Here is a 14,373-nt window from a genome sequence, read left to right as displayed (position 1 = left end):
AACCAAATAGAAACTCTGGAGCGGAAAAGTACAATAATTGAAATGAAAAATTCCCTGGATAAGCTCAACAGCAAATCTGAGCGGGCAGAAGAAAGAATTAGAAAATTTGATGCTAGGTTAATTGAAATTATTCAGTCTGATGAAGAGAAACAAAAAGAATACAGAAAAATGAACAGAGCCTCAGTGATCTGTATACCATCCAGCATATGAATATAAGCATAATAGGAAAGTGAGAAGAAGAGAAAGAGAGAAAGGGGCATAAAGGATAGTTGAAAAGATAATAGCCAAAAATTTCCCAAGTTTGAAGAAAAATATTTATCCAAGAAGCACAACAAATTCCAAGTAGAGTAAACTCAAGGGGACACATCAAAGTCAAAATGTTGAAAGCCATCATAGAAAGAAAATCTTGAAAAGAGCAAGAAGAAAAGCACGTTATGTTCAAGAAATTCTCAGTAAGATTAACATCTGATTTATCATTAAAAAAACAAACAAAAACATCTGACTTATCATAAACCATGGAGGTCAGCAGACAATGGAATGGTATCTTCAAAGTCCTGAAAAAAAAGGAATATCAAAATGAATTCTATATCCAGCAAAAGTAAAAGTAACTTTTAAAAATTCCCAGGCATATAAAAACTAAAAGAATTCATTGCTACTAGACCTTCCCTACAAGAAACACTAAAGGAAGTCCTTCATGCTGAAAGAAAAAACATTAGACATTAAGTCAACTCTACATGAGGAAATAAAAAGCATTTATAAAGGTTACTAGATGAGTAAATATAAAAGTCAACGTAAATTTATTTTTGTTTGTAACTCATTCTCCTATTTTATTTAAAAGACAATTGTATAAAGCAATAATTAAGAGGAGGGATAATACCCCAACTCATTCTATAGAGCCAGTATTGTCCTGATACTAAAACCAGACAAAGACATCACAAAAAAAAAAGAAAACTAAAGACCAATAAGCCTCATTAATATATACACAAATCCTCAACAAAACAAATCCAGCAACATATAGAAAGGATTATATACTATGACCAAGCAGGTTTTATGCTAGGAATGCAAGGTTGGTTTTACATCTGAAAATCAATCAGTATACTACACCTGTTAATTGAAAAAAGCACAAAAAGCAAATGATCATCTTAACAGATAAAAAAAAGCATTTGAAACAAACAAACATTCTTTCATGATAAAAATACTAAACAAGATAGGAATAGAAGAAAAACTCCCTCAACCTGATGAAAAGCATCTATGAAAAATCCACAACTAACATCATACTTAATGGAGAAAGACTAAATTATTTCTCCTTAAGAGCTGGAACAAGACAAGGATGGTTATTCTCCCCTCTTCTATTCAATGTCATACTGAAGGTTCTAGCCAGGGAAATTAAGCAATAGAAAGAAATAAAAAGCATCAGATTAACCAAGAAAGAAGTAAAACTACCTTTGATCACAGACAGCATTATAATGTATATAGAAAATTCTGAAAAATCCACAAAAATGATTAAAACTAATAAGTTCAGCAAGTTGGCAGGAAACACAATCAATACATAAAATCAATTGCATTTCTATACATACATCATGGATCAGAATATTTAATATTAATGTAAGATAGTAATCCTCACATTGAGTATGTAAAGTCAACATAATCCTTATCAAAATCTCAACTGATTTTCTTACAGAAATTGACAAGCCAATCCTAAATTAGGGGAATACAAGGGACCCAGAATAGCTCCAATGATTTTGAAAAAAAAGAAAAACATTGGAAGATTCATAGTCTTCTTGATCTCAGTGCTTACTACAAAGCTACAGTAATCAAGACAGTGTGATACTGACAGAAAGACAGACATAAAAATCCATAGTAGCAGAATTGAGATTCCAGAAATAAACCCTTACATTTATGGCTGATCAATTTTTGACAATGGTATTCAGAAAATTCAATGGGAAAGTATAGGCTTTTCAACAAATGGTGCTGGGAAAACTGGATATCCACGTGTAAAAGAATGAAGTTTGATACCTATCTCACAACATATATAAAGTTAACTCAAAATTGATCAAGGACCTAAATGGAAGTGCTAAAACCTAAAATGCCTAGAATAAAGCATAGGTGAAATTATCCATGACCTTGAATTGGGTAACGGTTTCTTAGATATGACACTAAATGCACAAGTGATAAAAGAAAAAACAGAAAAATTTGACTTCGTCAAAATTAAGAACTTTTATGTAGCAAAAGATGCCAGCAAGAGAGTGAAAAGATAGCCCACCTAATGGAAGAAAATATTTGCAAATCATACATCAGATAAGGGACTTGTATTGAGAATACATAAAGAACTCTTACAACTGAATAATAAAAAAGAAAATCTACTTAAAAATTTGTCAAAGGTACATGAAAAGGTGCTCAACATCACTAATCTCCAAGGAAATGCCTATCGAAACCACAATGACATATTAGCTCATACCTGTTAGAATGACTGTTATTGAAAAGATAAGAAATAAGTTTTGAGGGTGTGGAGGAAAGGGAAGCCTTGCACACTGTTAGTGGGAGGGTAAGTGGGTATAACTACTTTGGAAAATAGTATGAATTCTCCTCAAAAAATAAAAAACAAACAAACAAATGAACAAATGAAGAAAAAAGAGACAAACTAAAAACCAGACTCTTAAATACAGAGGACAAACTGGAGGTTGCCAAAGGGGAGGTGGGTGGGGGGATGGGTGAAATAAAGGGAATTAAGAATACATTTGTCTTGATGAGCACTGAGAAATGTATGGAATTGCTGAATCATTACATTGTACACCTGAAATTAATATAACACTATATATATATAATTAATTATACTTGAATTTAAAAATTGAAAATAAAACTACCATGTGGTCCAGTAATTTCACTGCTGGGTATTTATCTGAAGGATATGAAATCACTATCTTGAAAAAATATCTGCACCCCATGTTCATTGCAGCTATATTTACAAGATATGGAAATGATCTAAGTGTCCACTGGTAGATGAAGGGATAACAAAAATGTCTCTCTCTCACACACACACACAGGAATATTATTCACCCACAATAAAGAAGGAAATCCTGACATTTGTAACAACATGATGGACCTTGAGGACATTATGCTAAGTGAAATAAGTCAGAAAGAGAAAAGCAAATACTGTATGATACCACTTATATGCAGAATTTAAAACAAACGAACAAAGAGAAAAAAAAAAACCCTCATAGATACAAAGAACAGAATGGTGCTTGCCAAAGGTAGGGGCTGGAGCTTGGGCAAAATGGGTGAAGGTGGCCAAAAGGTACAAACTTCCAGTTATAAGATAAGTAAGTCCTGGGGATGTAATGTATAACACAGTGACCACAGTTAAAAATACTGTATTATGTATTTGAAAATTCCTAACAGAGTAGATCTTAAAAGTCCTCAACACACACATACACATACACACACACACACAAATTTATAACTATGTATGGAGATGGATGTTAACTAAACTTATTGTGGCAATCGTTTTACCCATATATACATATATCAAAACATTATGTTGTTCACCTAAAACTAACACAGTGTTATATTTCAATTATATCTCAATCTAAAAAAAATGGCAAATGATTGGAATTGACAGTCTCCTGCAAAAGATACACAAATGGCCAGTAAGCATGTAAAAAGATGTTCAACCTCATTAATCATTAGGTAAATGCAAATTGAAACCACAATGAGATACCACTTCACACCCACTAGGATGGCTACAATGAAAAATCCAGGTAGTAAGTGTTGGTGAGGATGTGAAGAAATTGGAATCTACAAACATTGCTGATGGAAATCTAAGCTCCTTTGGAAAAGTTAAGCAGTTTTTTAAAATGTTAAACACAGAGTTTCCGTATGACCTAGAAATTCCACTCCTAGGTGTATACCCAAGAATTGAAAACACAAATCTACACAAAAATTGTACACAATGTTTATACCCAATGTGTATACCAATATTATCCAAAATAGCCAAAAAATGGAAACAACCCAAATGTCCATCAGCTGATGAATGAATAAATAGCGGGTAGTACATCCGTAAAATGAAGTATTTGGCAATGAAACACAACAAACTGCTGATTCATTCTATAACATGGACAAGCCTTGAAAACATTATACTAAGTGAAACAAGTCCGTCACGAAAGATGTTCAGATGAAATAGCCCAAACAGACAAACCCATAGAGACAGAAAGTAGATTAGCGTTATCCTGGGGCTCGGGTGAGTGGGTCAGGAATTGTTAAAATGGCTGCTAATATGTTTGGGGTTACTCTTTTAAGGATAAAAATGGTACAAAGTTAGGTAGTGGTGCTATTGGCACAACTTTGTGAATATACTAAAAACTACGGAACTATATACTTTAAATAAGTGAATTTTAGGGCGCCTGGGTGGCTCAGTTGGTTGAGCGACTGCCTTCGGCTCAGGTCATGATCCTGGAGTCCCTGGATCGAGTCCCGCATCGGGCTCTCTGCTTGGCAGGGAGCCTGCTTCTGCCTCTGACCCTCCCCCCTCTCATGTGCTCTCTCTCAAATAAATAAATAAAATCTTTAAAAAAATAAAAATAAATAAATAAGTGAATTTTATGATATGTGAATTATACCTCAGTGAAATTTTTTTCTTTAAAGCAGGATGCATGCTTGATTTTAGCTCTTTAGTTATGAAGTTTGGGATGAGCACCCTCCAAAAATGACCAGTAATTTTCTTCTTCTTTTTTGGAGGCAGGGGAGGGGGGCAGGAGTGGCTGCTTAAATTTTTATAGGTTTAATTTGCTGACCAGAGTGTGATCCAAGTAGTTCTGCTGTCTTCCTTTCCCTAGAATATAAGCTCCATGAGGACGGGGTCTTGATTCTTTTGTTTACATCTGTGTTTCCGGAAGCAAGAAGCATGTCTGGTGCATAATAGGTAGTCAATAAGCAGTTTTTGATAAATGAATGAGTGAGTGACCCTGTAGTTTCTGATCACTTGGAGCTAATTCTCTCTGGTTTCCTAATTCTAATATCTTGTTCTGTGATCACAAACAACCATTTTCTAGTTTTCATGTATTATGGCTCTGTCTAGAGCTACTCTTTGTGTTAATCTAGACCAGACTGTGCAGCCGGGGGCCTTGTGCTAGGGCGCATGTCAATGAGGGCAAAAATTGAGGCTGAAATCCCACCTGGGCTCCGCTTGCAGAGCTGAGTCCCCTGGTGCTGAAGTTGATCAGCCAGAGGAAAGGGGCCTCAATTCCTCATTTTACTGTGCAGAGGGGGACTTATCTTCTAATTCAACCCAGAGGGCTTGCCATTGAGCAATTTGACCTCTTTCTCGAAGGGGTGCTTTTTTAATTCCTACGAAGGCATCTTATGTGCTGGTAAGCCATGGTTGAAACTATTTGCCCCCGGAGCCCTACATTCTTCCAAAATTATTGGCTTTTCCCTGGCATCACATCCTTCCTCATTCAGGCAGGATCCCACAGATCCAACTAATTACCATCTTACTAGAACTAACAAATGCAAGTTTCCCACATTGTAATTCTACAGTCTTTGTGTGGAATATTGTAGGAAAACACTCACAATCACATGGTCAGGCAGCACAGCAAATATGTGGTCTCAAATCTCACTGGCTTCATCTTTGCTTTTCATCAGTTCTTTGACTATGATTTGCTCATTTATGTATCTGACTCTTATAACTCTTAATCCAGACAAGTACTTTACTAACTACCACCCTTCTCTTAGATGACTGCCTCACCACTTTTTTCGAAGGGAAAATAAAGTCTATCATTTTCTTCTCTTATCTCTCCCCAATATATGTATTTACATGACAATTATTCCCTGTTTACTTGCTGAGAATTAGGTGTCCTTCCTCTGTTCTAAAGTGTATATCTATATGTCCTTGTTGCTATTAACCTCACTTCCTTTCATGGGCTGATGATCCTTATTCCATCAATTTCCTCTTTCTTCCCAATATATCCAAACCTTACTCCCTATTTTACATTTCCTCTTAACCTATGCATATACTCAAGTCTCTCTTATAGTTGTAATTTCTAGTTCATGAGGGTTGACTGAACAGAGGCTACTTCTTCCTCATATCAACTCCAATAAAAAAAAATCCCTTGCTACATTGGAAATTAGGAAGTGACATTATTGTTGAACCAGAATATGTGAATCCCTAAGGAACAAAAAGTATACAGACTATACTGAAGAAAGAATGTGTAACCTAAAGAACCTGCAACAGAGGACTGTTCTAAATGGTGGAAATTCTTGCATTTCATGAGCAAATGACTTATACATATAGCACACAGATATTCCACTCCTGAATTTATTTCCCGAAGAAATTATTCAAGGGGCAAAGAATTGTAGGCAACCTAGATGTCTATTTCTGGGAGAGTGCATGTGTAAAATGTTCTGGATGCATGCCGTAGAGTATTGGCAGCATTTAAAATCAATTGATTGTTTGTACTGGTAGCAACGTGGATGGATCTTAAAAACATACTGTTGAGAGAAAAAAAGTATGCATGTATGTGTGTGCATAATCTATATGAATTACAAATACATGCCTACAGAACAATGCCATGCACGGTCTGGAAATACTTAAAAATATGCACATTATATACAATGGAACAGTTGCTCATGGAGGGAGGGAAGTGGGAGTGGGGTATGGGATATGGGGTATGGTATTTTTAAAAAACAGAGGATTCCTTAGAGACATAAGAATTTCTAACAAGATAATGTACCTAAAATGTTTATAAAATTCAAAATGTGAGCAAACATAAAGTAAACTTGTGGACAAAAAGATGTAACATTTTGGGAATTGGACTTCTTAGAAAAACTAAAATCCAGGAGACATTCACTTGTGTAGTTTCAATAATATAAGGAGATTTTAAATTATAATATACTTTACTCTAGGTAGGCTATGCAAATTTTAGCAACATCTGGTAAGAAAGAATTAGAATTTGTGTTTCAAGCTAATCTGTTGAGAGACCTTCATAGGCAATGGGACAACTTTTTATAATTTAAGCTAATTTCCTTTTCACAATGAAATGATTTCCTTGAGTCAGCATTTAACATATCATCCTATAATATTAGATCTAAATCCCACTCCAGAAACATGTACCCATTTTTAGAATTTCTCTTGTATGGGACAATCTCTGACCAGATTCAACTTGAGATAAATTTATGCTCACCGCCCCACACAGAAGAAAAACCATACTTATCAATTTAAATTTTTATTAATGAAATGGAGGAAAGGAAATACTAAGGTGGACTTAATTAAAATGCATTTTCCAAGAAGCCTCTTGAACAAAATGAAGTTCTTCATTCATCACTAAACTTTTCTCCTTGACTGTGGTCATAATGGTTCTTTAATATGTAGGAAAAGGATCCCCTTCTGCCATATACCTGAGGTAAGTTGGATGTTAGTAAATTGAATCATTAATACACTCCAAAATAAAGAACTTCAGGACTTTGAGTAGAATTTGGAAAGAATGCTCATTGGAAAGTTCTTATCCTTGAGTTTTAAAAATTAAACCATGTGCTTTTGCTACTTTAAAAAAATTTCCTTCCTCCTTTCTTCCTCCCTCCTCTTTCCCTTTCTCCTTCTCTTCTTTTTCTTTCTCCCTTCCTTCCTTTCTGTTTTTTTAGGTTGATAGCCAAAAACAATGCTATATGGATAGACAGATCCTTAAATACAGATTGATCATGTAAGAACACATAGCTTTCTACTCAAACGAAATTGCATTATTTAGTGTACTGGTGAATGCCTATCAGTATAAATTCTATCTGAGGAGAAAATTATACATTGTTAAGTGTTCAATTTATACTTTTTCTCTTTCAATTTGTTCATAGGAGAATTATGAATTTGATGCGTGTGTGCCGGCAGGTGCATCTGTTTACCTTCCTTTTGGCTAGAACCATCATTTCTTTGTAAATCTACAAACTAATTCTTAGTTTGAATGGTTTTAGATAGAACTAAAGGCATTTCCATCTTACTTCTCCCCATTTTACAGCTCCCCATTTTACTACTTGGCCATCATTTTCTAGTCTCACAAATTTGACTTTTAACTTGGCTTTTTACCTGGGCCTTAATCTCCTTAGGCTCCCATTCTGTCCCTTAGCTCTTCCAGCTCTAGCTCTACAGTTTCTCCATGGGCAACACCATTCATACCAATAGCTTGGTGACCCACCTGTAAATTTATAGCAATCCTAATGCTGAATCTTCATCCTAGACCACTCAAGTTCTAGGCTTATATTTCCAGCTTCTTACTAGAGGTTTCAACCTAGATGATCCCAAAGCACTTCAAATAAATATATTTCAAACTGAACTTATCATCTCACCCACAAAATCATTTCCTTGTTTTTTTCCATTTAAGAGAACAACCATCACCCAATTGCCTTGGCCAGGTTGCTGAGAAGCTCTCTCAAATGGAAAAAAAAATCTGACAATCCTTTTGATATGAGATATATATATATATATATATCTTCCTTTTCCCCATCTCCCAAAATTAAAATTTAGGCAGGCAACACTTACAGCACAAGAGTTTGATATTATAGCACAACATTCATTTCTGTAATACTTTAGACTCAATCTACTTTCTTGACTGCCATTTCCCACTGACCCCACAAAGATTGTGCTCCATACTCATTAATTTACTTACCATTCCATAAATATGCCTTGTTTAGTTTACCATCGTAATCAGCAGATTGCTTTGCTTAAATAATTTCTGTTTTGAATTACTCTGATAAGACTATTAGGCATAGAGATGGGATTATCAGCAAAAATTTTTCCCTTTGGATTTTCCACTCTCTTGATACTCAGAGGTTACATCTCCATTTGTGCTGCAAAAGGCAATTCCTTTTGAGAATATCTAAGATGTCATTCCGTAGAAATTAGGGTATTGAAAGCCTGATATCTGGGTCACTGATCGTCTTTCAATAAATTTTCTGTAAAGTTTCCCTCCCCATTGCTAGTTTTTGGTATCTTAAGAAACACTTTGCTTGAGAAAGTTTTCCCATACTCTGGTGTTTTATAATTTCCATCCTCATATATTCCACATATGACACTTTCACTAGGAATAAAGCCTAATAGTCTTGGGTATAGCTTTCAAAGCTGGGATCTACCCATATCATTCTTCCTCACCTCATAGCTTAGATCAAAGATTTCCTTGAGCTTCTTCCATTTTTTTCACATTATTCAGGTCATTTGTATTTCCATATTCCTATCAGAGCAATGGTTGACTTGACCTCAGTCATTTGTACTTTAGTATGATTGTTTCAATGCCTATCCTTAGCAGATGCTTGTAGTGGAGGGTAATATTATCTGGGTATCAATGGCTTCATCCAAGTACATATGAAGTCTTAGAACCAGGTATATTTGAAACAGGATCTGTAAGGATCTCCTTCCCTCTTTTCTCGCGAATATTTTTTTCCCTACATCTGTTCCAAGACCCCCAGGTCCTAGGCATTCTGATTCTTACTTGTCATTTCCTAAATCTCCCTATGTATCTGGTCTAGAATTTGAACAAACCACTCTCTCCTCCACATTAACTTGGTGCTCCTTCTGAGTTGTTCTTATAATTGCACTGATCCTTATGCCTGGGCCTGGGCACTGGGGAGGAAAGCGCAGATGTATCTTTTACTAAAGTTCTCAGATTCAGGGATGTTGAGGACAGTTGGAGATAAAGTTTTTCTTTAGACCTGAAGTAGCTGATGTGGAGGAAGTAAGAGAATGGCTTTTACTAAAAGTGGCGTTTTTACCAAAGTTTGCAACTTCTCAGTTACTTCAAAATCATGGTTTCTGAAAACACCAAAGGCTCTGCACTTTGCTACCCAACATGTTCTCTCAAACTTTGAAAATTGTGAGACTTTAGCATCCCAAATCCCTGCACCTGGTCACAACCTCCACAAAGTTTTTTTTGTTTGTTTGTTTCCAGTGGAAATATCTGTTAGACTAAACAGACTTGAGCCAGCAAATCACATACCTTCTATCCTGTTCTCTCATAAGGTGTGAACATAAAAATATTATGTAATACGACATACCCTTGTCTAGGGCGAATTATTTACCCTCAATTGTAGAGAAACCCATGTAGTACACAGAAGTGCAGAGTGTTTTCAGCAATCTATAACACAGCTTAGAGAGGACACTAACTTCTTATCAAAACCTTAGTTCAGTTCTTCAAACAGGGTTAATAACAGAAGCCAATATCTTCTATTTCACTGAGGGAGAAATGAGATACTCACCATGTCTTTATTATCTGTGATATTTTGCTTTGTATCCCCAATGGACCACTGTACACGTCAAAAACAACTCGAAGAAGGTGAATAGGAACAGATATTCTGAAAGAATTTTACCACTTCTCTGTTTCCAAAAATAAAATATACATTCCTTACAGATCTCTATATGTTAACACGTTAGAAATAATAAAGGAATTGTACAATTGCAGGAAGATGGAAAAATAAAAGAGAAAAACTACTCAAAATATCCCCATCCCCTAAAGCTATGGGTATTTATATATACTTTTCTTGATCATAATGATAACCGATAATTATTAAGGATGAGTATAAGCTGACAAATTTCTGCCAAATGGCTAATGAGAATCATCGATTGTGTTTTCCTGTGTGTTGTTGTGGATAAAGTCAGCGAATTTTCACTGAGGCCAATGAGCCTCTGGAGAAGATGGAACTGAGATACTTTTGAGGTCGAGTGCTACAGAACTTATTTAACAGAGAGATGTTCAGAATTAGGCCTCTTTTGGGAAAGGGCCCTATAGAGGAACTTACAGTGAAGGAAAAAAAGGTTTGGGTTTGTGATCCAGGCTCAATAGAAGAACTTATGCATCCTGTGAGGAGGTGGTTTCCTCCTGGAATTGTGCCTCTGACTATAAGCCCCAGTAGACCTATAGCCTTGTAGGATCATTGGATATTTGAAGGATAGAATACTGGAAGCCTGAAGCACCCAAAGCACTTTTGTGACAAGGCCACCATGGGCTACTGGGTCCAGTTTTCAATCCTGACACCATTTAATAGTAACTGAAGCCATGGCAGTGAAATTATGGGTATGCTAGTAGAGATGCTCTACGATTCTAACAGCTAGAGGTCTGGAGTCCATATGGAATCTTTGATTCTCAGTATTCTTGAATAACTTGAGAGGGTCAACAGGAAAGGGACCTCGGGAGGAAGGTCTTGGATTTCTTGCTAGTATGAACATCGGTGGTTCAAGAGATGAATTGGAAAAATGAAAGAATCAAAATTATAATTGCACTCCAACCCAGTAAAATGAGACATTTCTGTTATGCAAATGTAATCTTAAGCAATATCTGGAGGTTTATATTTATTTAAGATTTCACTTTAAGGTATCCTTCAGGGTATGTGTCCTAAAATATTAGCATTCCCTGCAGCAGTAAGATGGCTCTTTGATGTGTCATTTAACTGATTGCTGTTAGAGCTCAATTTTTTGTAGTGAAATAACTTGAAATTTAGACCATTTTTTATTAGAATGAATGTTCTGCATGTAAATAGCTCTGACCCTGAGCAAGGAGCTTAACATTTCTTAGCTTATTTCTTTAATTGAGTCAGAGACATAAATCATTCCTTGAGGAAGTTTACAATCCTACTTGCCATAAAATCACTTTCAAATCTATGTAGAAATAAGAAAAAATCAGCAAAATTCAAACCAACATATGCTTTAGAACAAGCTAATTAACCAAGAGTTTGGGATGTTGAAATAAGGAGAGTTTGCTGTATTAGGCTAAGAATTTAAAAACAGGCAACATCTAATGGGCTCAAGAAAGAAAAGTTGGTTTCTAGGTCTTGGTCAAAGGCCCAGATCTTTTGACCTCTGTCAAGCTCTGGGTAGATATGATAGAAGAGAAAGACAGGAATCCACAGAAAAGGCTTTAGAATTTATGGTTTTAATTTCTACCCAGCTTGCTTAGCACTGATTCTCATCTCCTTGACCTCCTAGCTTCTTCTCTCCACATGAACAAATCTATATAGTTAAGTGCATAGATATCTACAGTTCCACATGGACAGAAACACAGAAATATATACAGATAATGAAACACAAACACGGACACACTTAAACAGACTCACGTAGACCTGCTAACAGGCAGACTGACAGACACAAAGCAAGCAGTTCAAAAATGTCCTATAGTCATGTGCATACAGAACTGAATATACATACATTCCAAATTACATACATCTATAGAGTCCAGATTTATTCGCTCTGAAGATTACATCTCTGATGAACATAAATTCCTGGGCATCACAAGTACATAAGGATATTATTTCCTTCTTTGAAAATCAAATCTTGCTATAATAAACTTGATCACCTAGGAAAACTGGCCTCAGAGATGCAGGTACCTAGAAAGAACTAAGCACCTATTATAAAAATATTTTGGATACCAGGTGGGACCAGAATTGAATATAATGCTAAATCACTCAAAATATATCTATTAATATTTATAATATATTCCGTTTGCTTACTTGAGGATTTGGGTGATTCTAGGTTTAGAAATGTAACCTGTAGTTTGAATCGCATTTGTAGTACGTACATACACCAGAGTAAACTAATGATAAAGGTCACTGTCCTATCTTGCATAATACTTAAATACTTTGATCACTCACCAAAGAATTTAAATGTAATTCTAAATTTGTGATGAGATTTTCATAGAAACCTGGTACTTACCTCTGGCCAAATAGGAGCATGTGTACTCAGACTATATATCATAAACTCAAATGATAGTAAAAGCAGACCAATCACTGAAATGCAGGTACTTAGAATGTTCACTATTATGGTATAGGATAGCTAGAATAGATAAAAAGAGTCACCTGGTCATTGGAAGTTATCCATATACATCACTGTCAAGTATATTCAAGTAGAAGATTTATATAAATTCTGATCTTTTCTGAATAGTAAGGTCATTAAAAGGACTGTCAGAACTGCAGATTTGTCAGGATCCCAATAGAACTGAACAATTTTGGAAAAAATAAAACTTTTGATGTAGCATGCATATATTTATTCCTTCACTGACAATTATGGAATGTTAGTTCTGTACCATGCAAACTATCGTCTGTCTTATTAGATCAAGAGGGAGAAAAGAAGTGGTCTCTGCAGTCAAGGAAGACTACTGGGGGAGACAAGCAAGTGCATATTAAATGTGAATAGAATGTAAAAAAATGCTAACAACAACAAAACGTACAAACAAACCAACATGCTAACAATATAGGCAAATTCATAGTGCCAAACAGGGTCAGATTACCAGAGACCTAATATTCCAGGAGTTTGCCATGGTTCATTTAACAGTGCAAGAAGGGGAGTCATAGGGAATTTTGTTGGAGAGACAGGTGCTATCTAGATAGATAGTTAGGATTTTATCTTGAAGATAGGGGGAAATTACATTGCTGGAGGTGCCTGCTCTGTTTTTAGGCCACACCCCTGTCAGGCTATGTACTCGGGACAGTACATATGTATAATGTTGCTGCATAATTATTCTTTGTCCGTGTATGACGTCAGAGAGGTGATAAGCCCTATGATACTGCTTTCGGAGACATCCTTATACTTATTTCCTTGTTCTCATTTGCACCGGTAGAATTCTTTCTACCTTATATGAAGTAGATAATAAATAAGAAAACCTAAACTGGATTCTGAAACCTATTTCACTGGATAAATCATATGTTTGTCTATATGCTATTCATTATTGTAGAGCGATCTTAATTTATTCTTTTGGAATAAATCTCCCTTACAGAGAGAGAATCACATTAAAATAAAATGTTCATTAACTCATTTTTACAACCTAAACACCCAACATTATTGGTTAGTAAATTGTAGTATATAAATGTAATTTCATCTTTAAAATGAAATATCTCATGAGTTTTTAATTATATGAACAAATGGTTATGACACATTAATCTTATATAGAAAAGGAGCCACCCTTGTTGAGGAAATGCATAGATGAGGCCACGTGGAGCAGGTGTTCTGTGCAGCATGGAGTTTTACTGGCAAAAATTGAAGAATTAAAAGGAGAAATAGAAAAATCCACAATCACAATAGATTTTGACATGTCTGTCTACGTAGTAAGACAAGTGGACAAAAACCGAGAGTAGAAAATGGAAACATTTGACCTCGTTGACCTTCGTATATGTATGTACATGTATATGTGTATGCATATATTTATATCCCAGTGTACAAGCTGGACATAAATACACACGTACACACACACACATGTGTGCAGTAATATTGTCTTGATTGTGGTAGCTATATAGTATTAGTTTTATACTTTCTTCCCTTTTTGGCTATTTCCATATAGATTTTGCAATCAACTTAATCAATACTGAGGAAAAATCCTTTTAAAGTTTTGATTGGGATTATATTGAGTCTATAAA

This window comes from Mirounga leonina, unplaced genomic scaffold (assembly GCF_011800145.1).
Source record: "Mirounga leonina isolate KUSES-001 unplaced genomic scaffold, KU_Mleo_1.0 Mir_166, whole genome shotgun sequence".
Classification (NCBI taxonomy): domain Eukaryota; kingdom Metazoa; phylum Chordata; class Mammalia; order Carnivora; family Phocidae; genus Mirounga; species Mirounga leonina.
Note: the sequence above shows the minus strand (reverse complement) of the source record.